General features: G+C 32.8%; 1 long non-coding RNA gene across 1 annotated transcript; it reads right to left on the reverse strand.

The window, feature by feature from the left end:
* Nucleotides 1–589: 589 nt before the first annotated feature.
* On the reverse strand, nt 590–3482 carry LOC134681798 (uncharacterized). The gene is made up of 3 exons (XR_010100697.1): nt 3357–3482; nt 2192–2308; nt 590–881 (listed from the first exon to the last, which is right to left on the reverse strand). It is a non-coding gene; the product is annotated as an uncharacterized LOC134681798 (long non-coding RNA).
* Between the last annotated feature and the right edge of the window lie 8373 nt (nt 3483–11855).

The following is an 11855-nucleotide window of genomic DNA, read 5'->3' on the forward strand; positions in this document are numbered from 1 at the left end:
TTGTCAATATACCTGTAATAGAATATTATGCAAAATGAAAGTTTACCTAGCTATAAAACCATGTTTAATCCACCATGTTTTACAAACGAAAATGCCTGTTCCAATTCAGGAATATGACAATTGTTTTCCATTCGTTTGATATGATTTGGCTTTTGATTTTGTCATTTAATTAGGGACTTTACGATTTGAATTTTCATCGAAGTTTAGTATATTCGAGTATGGAAAGGGGGAATAAGTCAATGAGACAAAAAAACACCCGAATAAAGAGTAGTTAAGAGCCGATGTCTTACAATGAATCTTCAATGCAGCGAGAAAAACCCGTACCCGAAGGTGGGCATCAGCTGGCCGTAAATGCGATCTAGTTCAGTGAAAATAGACGTCATACTAACTCCGAAACATATAATTGAACTAAAATTATAAAACATACTAGACTAAAAAGGAACAGAGGCTCATGACTTGGGACAGGCAAAAATATGCGGTGGGCTAAACATGTGATATTAGATCTCAACACTCACATTATACCTCTATTCAATGTAGAATATTTAGTTTTCAGCAATCTCGATGAAGGTTATTTAAGCAAAAGGCGTCGTTCGCGTTGACATGTGGGTTGAATTGTAGACTTTACTATTTTAAGACTGAATCAATTAATATTATAAAATGACACAAAGGTAAGCTGGAAGTACATTTAAATTGCTGAAAGAATGATACAGAAACAAAAAATCTTATTGAAATTGCCAACGTTTTCGTAAATGAAAATTAAGTTTTCTCTTTTAAGGAAATACATGCATATCGAATATTTGATGGGCAAAATTTCTAAACAATTTTCTGTGATCTTTACAAGTACTGGAACAGTTATTCAAATTTTCACCATCTGCATGTTCCTACAAAATCAAAATATTTTTATTTTTTTTCATATTTGCAGTAGTATAGCGGAAATTAGTCGAATAATAACTCCTTAATGACAATGTTAATAAAGTTAAACGAAACCAAAGACTTAAATTGGTATTTACTATGTCTAATGTAAGCATGTTATATCAAGAGCGAAGGATATGACTAGTTGGAATAAACTGATTCTGAGAAGAGTGGCATGTATTCCTTTTTGTTGTTTCGATACCGTATTTTTTTCTCTAATATGCATGACACAACAGAATTAAAAGTATCACCACATTTAAGAAAGGATGAGCACTACAACTGATGTAACATTGTTGCAGGGGTTTAAAACCTTTTCAAAGCACCTGAGATCAACGCCGGAATTTGGTTCTAGTTGCTAAGTCTAGATGTTTCTATAAAGTGTAATAATAAGTAGTTGTGATATGACTGTCAATGAGACAACTACTCACGACAGATTACCCATGGCATGGGAGCAACAATAAAAGATCACCATTCGACTTTAAACAAAGCGCCTTGTCTATTCCGCATAGTCAGTCGTGAAAGGTTTTAAATAGACAAAGAAAAAAAAACAATACTGTATGACAAAAACAAATGTGAAACAATTCAAATGTTAAAGTGATAAAACGAATAACTGGCGTAGCGATAATCACTTGTTCCTGACTTCGGACAGTCATACATGTGAGGGTTCAACACTCCTTTGATCTAGAAGTCATGTTACAGCACAGCATAAGAAAGACTGTAAAAAGTAGTCGGAAAGGAATAGCTTTACTCATTACAAAGCACGACATTTCAAAACATAAAAAAAGCCAAAAAACAAGCCAACTGTGAGTGCCGATTAAATGATATTCAAATATTTTTTTAAGCTAGTTCAATGTCCGTTATAATTTATGTATAACATATGCACCAGACTAAATTATCACTCAGTGCAATCGACAGACTGTTATGTAAAGTCGCCAATACAGCAAAAGACATGACTACTTGAAAAGTAAAAAATAAGCTATAGTATCTACACGATATAGGACGAACAGTTTTCATAAATGCTTCGGGTGCGGGAGTTACTCGCTGTATCGGTGACCCATTTACGGCTGTTTTCTGCATTGGGTCGGTTTCTTTGACACATTCCCCATTTTCATTCTCAATTTTATTAAAAATTGTCTGAATATTTTAAACAATTATCTAACTGTGTTATATGCAACACGTATCCATACTTGTCTTTATAACATAAAGACAAGAAAGCTGCTGGGAAAGAATCTTACCAATTAGGGTCTAACATATCTTCAAAAATTTCAAAATTTCTCACCTTTTTCACCAAACGGATTTTCTATATGCCCTGTTCCAATACACCTATATGGAGAAGTACATGGACAATAACCCGGAAATACGTTGTCATTAGCATTTTGATTTTTCACTGCACATTCTTCAATCAAAAATATATAAATATACAGGCTAATGTTGTTTTGTAATTTCTGTTAACAAAAGAACATTTATTTCGAATTGTACTATTATCAAGGTGAATAATTAATTGTTCAAGATATTATACTTGCCTCGTAGATTTGATTTGTGATAACATTATAATTCAATATAAAAGAATAAAACATATGTTCACTATGAGAATATTATGATAGGTCCTATCAAAGGGAATATCAAGGACTTTGAGACAAAACAAAAGGTACAGTTTACATTTGTACATGGTTGCCTTGTTTTATTTCAGATCAAAATTCAGACAAAACCCTTACTTTCGAAACTGGTAGATCTTTGTTTGTGTAGATTACTAAAATTCATAAACACTAAAAGTAATTGTATGACACTTTCATCATATATATGTTAAACATGATAATGTACATGCTACACGATATTAAGTATTTCAGTGGCAAATTTCTCAAGAAGTTGTGATTTATTTTTGATATTTTTGCACATGAGGTAAACGTGTATTTGAATTAAAATCTTTTGTAAGAACATTGCGATTTTATTTTTTAACTCATTTATTAGGATCAGCATCAGAGGTACGCTAACTTTCATGTGTTATGACTTGGTCATGTAATAACTGCACTGATTTTTGTTCTTACAATAATTATGTATGAACGAAACCAATACTGAACTTTCAGCTTCGACTAAAATTAACCAATTTAACTTCCAAATTGTCAAATAATTTATACAATATAAAAAATAATATGTAGTATGGTCGCACACTTTTCGTCTTCATAGGAGTCAAAATGAAACAGAAATACAATAAAGAAAAAGAACATTATTGTGAATGAATTTATGGAAAGCTCTCTTACATGCAATAAATCCAAACTGTTTAAATATAAGGATATACACTAAAAGCATTTGGACACACTATATTGATATCACACGGCACGGGAAACATGTAGTTGATATGAAAGATAAGATGGTGAATGCGTGTCACTCACTGAGCACCTCGTCATAAGATTATAACGTTTTTAAAAATGTAAGAAACGCCATACCTGCACCAAATTGACCATATGGTAAACAAACTCCAACAAAACCGATAGATCTTCTTTTCCGTCCTTTAAGATTTTTATTGGCACAACATTGGTGAAAGCCACATTCGTTTGAACCATTACATTGTTGAGGCTGAAATAATATATTATGCACTAAATTGAATTTGAAATGTCTCAACCTAAAAGATTCACAAGGAAAACAACAAGGCCACCATAAATATCTTTAAAAAATACGTAACAAAAGAATTTAAATTTAACAAAACATCAATAGAGTCTATACATAACACACACTTACACGAATTTATGTATACGCACAATAAGATTATCTTCGTTTTTCGGTCACGAATGTTTTAGATGTTTGAACTCTTACAGTAGTTTTCTTTTTATTACATTGTCGGTCAATGTAACTTTATTAAGTAGAGCTAAAATAATGGAAACTGTATATTTTTCTACGATTTGGTACACATCTTAATAAAAAAATCCAGGTTAGTCATGCTTCCATTTTTCTCAAGTACTAGACTAATTTTTTATGGAACTAATGATTTCGTCATTTTTCTTGGAAAAGAAATTCAGGTTTTATTGATACCATGGGATAACTGTGGGAAAAAAAAACCAACTGCTAAGCTCCCCAATAAGGGTATACAATATAAAAGCTCTGAATTATGATTGTCTGTTAACTTTATATCGATCAGGTATTCACTTGGTAGATCTTATAGTTCAAAATTTTGTGTATTTACGTGTTGTTTTTCTTTGTAAAAATCTATTATAAAATGTTTTACTTTACCTTTGCTTCTATTGCCTCACCTGTAAAAAATTAAACATGGTGTAAATATAAGAGAAATGAGAAAATTTAGGGGCAAGTGAGTTCATTGTTCAATCAATTCAATTAAACACGCTGAAAAAGTATCCAAAAGAGGTATAGAATAAATGAAATAACCTCGTGACATGTTTCATATAGAGATTACGTCATATTAAAATACAGTAACGTGCAACTAATTTTAACAGGTAAACAATGAAATTAACACACACGCAAAAGACAATTAATCAATAAAAATATCTTTATTTGCACTTGCAATAAGCTTTCATTGAATTCATGATTACTTAAAGTCAATAAAAACTAGTATGAGCTCCATCGTAATACTTAATTAATTGAAACATCCTAGATATTTTAGGATTATTATGTGTCTTCTCCAATTTTTGATAAATATCGTTTCCAGAAAAAAAAATGCAATCTAGCATTTACGACAAAACTCAAAACAGTACTTTACTCACTGACAATGGTAATAATCACACAACAACAAAACACAAGTAGTCCAATGCGGACTTCCATCTTGACAAACAAGTATACAAAGCAAGTTATGTAATTCTTGAGTTGTTTATATCATTGTCATTCATACTTAAAGGATAAGGATAAATCAAAATGTAGATGCTCATAAATTTTGTAAATTTTACAATTAAATCGAAATGAAAGGAACAGCTGTCAACACGGAAGTTTTTTCATAGTTATTTTATTTACAATGAAATAACTGAATGATTGAGTTAAATCTACTAAAAGTCTTTTTTTTGCGATTATGTAAAACGATATTGATTAGTAACTGCTAGTCTAAAAAAACAACCAGCCAACGTATGCTCCCAATTAACACTGCAATTTTATTTTTATTTATAAAATTCATATTAAAAACTTTTGAAATGTAAACAGCTTCTGTCCCTTGAATTTAATGAAATTAATTAATTATATGATGATTTTTTATTAAACTTTTAATAGTAGATTAATAAAACATATATATTTTACAAAACTTTAGCCCGAAAATAAAAAAGAAATTTTGCGGTAGCAGATATTTATCCTTCATGATACACAAGAAACTAAATTTAAAATTAAAACAAGACTAACAAAGGCCAGAGGCTCCTGACTTTGGACAGGCGAAAAAAGGAGTTGGTGTTAAATATATTTATGAGATCTCAACTCTCCCCCTATACCTCTAGCCAATGCAGAAACGTAAACGCATAACGATACTTACATACAAATCAGTTCAAAAGAAGTCCGAGTCTGATGTCAGAAGATGTAACCAAAGAAAATAAACAAAATGACAATAATACATAAATAACATCAGACTACTAGCAGTAAAATGACATGCCAGCTCCAGACTTCAATTAAACTGATTGAAAGATTACATCTTCATCATATGAATATCAGGCACAATCCTCCCCGTGAGGGGTTAAGTATCATAATATCAGAACATATATGAGAAGAACATAACCCGTGTCATACCAAGAACTGTTTTTTTTTAAATAAATGCGTTTAGTTCTGATGTAAAGACCCTATAAGTGAATCATTATTGACGCCAAAATATGCAATCTTTAATGACATGAAAACTGTATCGTAACTATATCCCTTCCTAAAAAGTTTTTTTCATGGTTTTGTTAGCCTCTGAGATGAATACTGACATTTTTGTGCTTTATGAAGAAAATTTCCATAACATATTGGTTGTGAAATACCTGAACGTTCGATGGGTTTGAACTTTTAATTTTGCTATTTGATTAGGGACTTTCCTTTTTACATTTTCAGTATTTTTTATGACAATGACGGAGTGTAGATACTATACATTCACAAAGGCAGTACATTATCGATGTTATATTCATTTTTACATTTTGCCAGAATTTGACGTTATCTAAAAAAACACACCAAAAAACACAATCGTTATCAAAGGTACCTGGATTATAATTTAGTATTAAAAGTATTTTATATTAGTACGCCAGACTCGCATTATACATAAGACTCATCAGTGACGCTCATATAAAAATATATTGATAAAGCAAAACTAGCACAAAGTTGAAGCGCATTGAGGATCTAAAATTCCAAAAAGTTGTGCCAAATACGGATAAGGTGTTCCGCATAGCTGTTAAAGCAATATGAAAACAAGAAACTAGATTTTAATTATTTCTTTAAAGACCCCTACAAAATGTCACACTGAAGAAAAACACAGAGTTGTATCTGTAAGACTATGCATAGTTTCCTTCGATAGAATATATAAGTTTGAATAAAATGACGGCCCGTTTTTAAAAAAATACATAAACATGTTGAAAAAAAATTATTAAATCCACAGCTGGGACGTCAATATATCCATTACGAATTAACACTCCTGTAAGCTATCACTAAAACGTAATCATCAAATTTATATTAAATTGTCCTCCTTGTCAAAGGGGCTTTAGCTTTCAATTTCATGATCACGGATTCGACTTAGATTCTCATTTTTTATTAATAACGTATCAAAATGTATATAAACATGATATAATATCTAAAAACAAATTACAATGCATAGGGTCGATAATATAAATCAATAGTTCATTTGTATTTCAGTATACACGCCATCTGATTATCCATCGAGGTAACATCCATGACATTCGACGACTTCCAACAGTCATTTAACTTAACAGCTATCGAATAGCAAACTCATGCAATTGAATTTTCTAGGTCTGTTTGATTTCATATTATAGTCTAACAATAAAAGTTAAGCATCGTTTTTTACCTGTATTGGAATGAGTTTTTGTAGATCACATCATTCTATCAATGGTTTAATCTTTGTTTTACTTTTTTCCCTTTTGATTACTGAACACCCCTTATTCACGAGTAACCCATCTATAGTAAAGGGGTTAAACTGTAGATCACGTGAATGCAGACTAAATGAAGTCGAATTATTTAGTGAATAATTCATCACCGATGTTCCTTAGCGTATTTTGACAAAATTAAACCACAATTGTTGCCAGAATTGAATTAGTATTTCACTATTTTACTTTTCATGTTATGTTTTTGTTCTGCACTATTTCCTGGTATTTGCCATTTCATTGCATGATAAAACATTTAAACTTTTCAATAACAATGAAATTGAACTAGTGAAACAAGCATAGGCCAAATTGAGTGATGCAAAAATATCAACAAGGTATACTCCTTATTCAGAGAAAAAATATTAATTTATTAGAAGAAATGGGATCTATGATAGAATTCAGTAACTGCGATTGTGAGCACTGTAAGATAGGCACTGTGTATTTTTGTTTGTCTTTTCTCCGTGCAAGTATGATGAGTAAATCCTTTTGTCCACTGATTTTACAGTTGTTTCTTTTCTTCAGCTGTATAAACCACTGCCCAGTGTCTAGGGGATGGTTGTTCGCTCACATGCATGCTTATTACTAAACATTCATTTGTTATCGTCGTTTCTCACGTCTGCTCAGTAACCTGTTATTCCATGGTTATCGGAGCATTCATTGGCTTTTGGTTTTGATCCTTTCCCCTTTACTTCGCGTTATTTTGATTCAAAACTTTTCAAAGCGTATTTTGCTTTTGGTTTTGAAATATCGTATTCGTGTTATTTAAATTTCGAAACTTTTCAAAGCAGTGTTTGCTTTTGGTTTTGAAATATCGTGTTACGCTGATTTGTAAGGGTTTCAAAACTTTTCAAAGCGTATTTTGCTTTTGGTTTTGAAATATCGTGTTACGCTGATTTGTAAGGGTTTCAAAACTTTTCAAAGCGTATTTTGCTTTTGGTTTTGAAATATCGTTGTTCCGCTGATTTGTAAGGGTTTCAAAACTTTCCAAAGCGTATTTAGCTTTTGGTTTTGAAATTTAACTGTAGGGCTAGCATTACTTCTAGACTTTTTATAGCTGATTTAGCTATTGGTTTTGAAGGTGTGTTTTTTTTTCTTGTATATGATCGTTTTCGGTATTTCAATAAATATTTCAAATCGCATTCAAGGTTGTATTAGCTTTTAGGTTTGACATTTTTCAGTCGCGAATAATAGTTAGTAAACCGTGATTTAAGTATCGTGTTTAGATATATAATTTCGACGTTCGTGCAATAGTTTACATTTGATTAACAATATGATGCTCAGAAGTCGTCAGTTACCTACGGTTCAAAGAACTAGAAATTTATATGAACCAAGAAGTTGTTTAGGTTCAGTATCGGATTCACACATATTGAATAAAAATCGAGAAAACGTACCACAAAATTCAGCAACAAATGAAGTTGAAACAACGACCCGTGTTTCTGGAGGTGATAAACCAATTTTCACTGATGAAAGTACCATACCAAGACATAATGATAGTTATAATGAAGAAGAAATAACCGCAATGAGACTAGATGATACAAATCCTAGATGGGAAATGAACAGAGAGGCTCAGCAAAGTACCTTACATACTGAAAATAGGCGACCAAACAATCAAAGTACAGAGAATACTGTTCCATCTGAAAATAGAGAAACGTATCAAAGAACTTGGAGTACTGGTCACTCAGATAACAGAGATGCACATCAAAGTGCATGGAATACTGACCACTCGGATATGAGGGAAAATCCAAGTACTTGGAGTACTGATCACTCTGAACGACGGGAATTGAACAGAACATATGGTCAAAGCAATAAAGAACATCAAAGCACTCACAGTTCTGTTGAAAGGGAGAGGTGTGAAATGAATAGACATAAACAGCAGAGAATGGACTATTCTGAAGTGGGCAGATATCAGTATGTTGATACTTATCCTGACCATAGACAGTCGTCATCTCAAAATTCTGATAGTACGCATCATGCAAGATTTATGGGGTACCCAGAGACTTCCACAAGACATTCAGAATTACTAAGAAATATGCCTCATTATACACATACCAAAAGTAATTATGCTGAACCTCAGACATATGTTCCGTCAGAAACTATACAACCAGTTAGAGGAACAGAATATCCAAGAGCAACTGCTGATAATATGTACTCGCTATATGAGAGACCTCGTTGTCCAGAAAATGCATATTCCAAGGTATCAAATGTTAGTCGTACGTCATCAAATGAGCCACAACATAGACTTCCTTTTTATAATGGCAAAACTGAATGGGAATCATTTTGGTGTCAATTCCAGATCATTTCAAGAAGCTACGCTTGGGACAATCAGAAGCAAGCAACACAGCTGTTACTTTGTTTGCAAAATGAAGCTTTAAACTTTGCTTCAAGGCTCCAACATGCAGTACAGACAGATATTTTTAGTTTGTTTGTTGAGTTGAAGAAGAGGTTCGGTGACAATATTTTACCATCAACACATAGAGCAGCACTTCAAGATCTTAAAAAGCAGAACAAAGAAAGCCTACAAGAATTTGCTTATAGAGTTGTAAACCTGATAAGTAAAGCTTACCCAGAAATTAAAGGGACTCAGCTATTCGAAGAATTGACTGTTGAACATTTCCTTTATGGTCTTAATGATGAAAATATGACGTATGATGTTATAAGCAAGCAGCCAAAATCTATTGATGAAGCTTTGAATATGGTCATGTGGCATGAGAGCTGTAGATCTAGGAGTGGTAAAAATCGTAAAAGTTCAATACGAGAAGTACAGTTTGATAGCCAGTGTGAAGAAAACGATATCAGAAGGTTACACCAAAAACAATACGTAACTGAAGAAAGACTTAACCAGTTTGGCAGAGAACTCAAAGATTCTATTATTGAGGGAATGGCTAATTTAAATAAAAAAATGCCTAGTTTGCCAAGTACCAACAGTAATAATTACCAGCAGTCCAATTACGCAAAGAAAACGGAGAGTAATAACAATAGGTGTTACAATTGCAATGGTATTGGTCATTATAGCCGTAATTGTCCATCAAAACAAGATAAATGTGATTCAAAGAGAAATGGCCATTATGGAAACAACCAACAAAAAGATGCATATGCACCAGTCAAAACACCTTTCGATCCTTTAAACTAGAAAGGGCTGTGCCTGTAGGCCAAGCCATAGCCCCAAAGAGTAACGAAGAAATTATGGAGAAAAGACAACAATATATTCCAAAGAAGGAAATTGAATATTTAAAAAGAAAAATTGTAACCTCAGAGAAAAACTCTTCTGAGAAACATCTAACCACTGAAGGTTTAGGCCCTTCAAGCAGTGATGTTAAAATTAGCAGTAAGAAATCAGACCAATGTAGCAAGAATGAACATATTGAAAAACCAGTTCTGTCCAGAGTTGATGCTGTGAATCAGTATAGAGATGACATGAATAAGAAAACTAGTGCTTTAACTTACGGAATTCTACCAGAGAAACACTTTGAAGACAACGAATCTTCTAATGATAGTGTTGATGGAGAAAATAGTGTATGTATTAACAGAGTTGAATCAGCAGTTATTCAAACGTCTGTAAGAATAAATGATTATGAGTTAAAAGCGGTAATTGACACAGGTGCTGAAGTCACTGTGCTCAGTGAAAAGGTTTATAGGAACCTTGCAAAAGAAAATCATCTTGAGTTGAAGACAGCAACACGTGGATTGTTAGTAGCTGAAGAGGGAAAAAAGATGTCAGCAACTGGTATTACAGAGATAGAAATGAGTTTGGGACCACTGCGTTTTACTTGGCCAGTATACGTAGCTCCTTTAAATGACGATTTGCTTCTTGGCTGTGATATTATTGATGAAATGGACATCACGGTAAATACAAAACGTGGAATTCAAATAAAAGACATTTGGTATCCATGTGAAGTAAAGAGAAGAGAAAATAAAGTGATAAGAATTGTTCTTAATAAGAGCATTTCCATAAAATCTCAATCGGAGATGATTATACAAATACCAGTACCAGATACAGAGATATTTAAAAGTAATTTTGCCTTGTTTGAACCAGTAATTTACGACAATCGCAAAATTCTTGCTGGGAAAGGATTGGTTTCTACACAAATACCGTCTATACCAGTGCGATTCATTAATTTGGAAAGTAGTCCATTGAAAATTAAAGAAGGTACTTTAATAGGAACTCTAGAAACTGTGGATGAAGTGACAGACTTTGTTGATGTTACAGATGTCCAAATGACGAAAATACCAAAAATTTGTAGGTTACATGATCCCGTAAAAACACATGACACAGCTGAAAACGTTTTTACGTCATCAAGAGAAAATAAAGTAGATGAATTTTGTTCAGAAGTCCCAGAATATTTAAGAGAATTATTTCAGAACAGTTGTAAAAACATCAAAAGCAACACTGCAAAGAAAACACTAGCAGACGTTCTCGTAAAACACAAAGATGCCTTCGCTAAATCGAAAATAGAACTTGGATCTTGTTCAGTGCTTAAACACAGAATAGACACAGCATATGCAGCACCAGTCCGCCAACCTTTACGAAGGACACCACAAGCTTTCGAAAAGGAGGAAGAAAAATATTTAAGGGACCAAAAAGAAACTGGAGTCGTTAGACCATCTTCATCTGCCTCGTCATCACCTGTGGTTTTAGTCCGTAAGAAGGATGGTTCTGTCAGGTGGTGTGTTGACTTTAGGAAAGTAAATGATTTGACCATAAAGGACGCGTACCCATTGCCAAGAATCGATATGTGCCTTGACTGTCTATCATCTGCAAAGATATTTTCCTGTTTTGACCTCCAAAGTGGATATTGGCAGATAGAGCTGAATAAAAAAGACCGCGAAAAAACAGCATTCACAACAAAATATGGGCTGTTTGAATACACCAAGATGCCTTTTGGTTTATGTAATGCTCCG

This window comes from Mytilus trossulus, chromosome 8, assembly GCF_036588685.1.
Source record: "Mytilus trossulus isolate FHL-02 chromosome 8, PNRI_Mtr1.1.1.hap1, whole genome shotgun sequence".
Classification (NCBI taxonomy): domain Eukaryota; kingdom Metazoa; phylum Mollusca; class Bivalvia; order Mytilida; family Mytilidae; genus Mytilus; species Mytilus trossulus.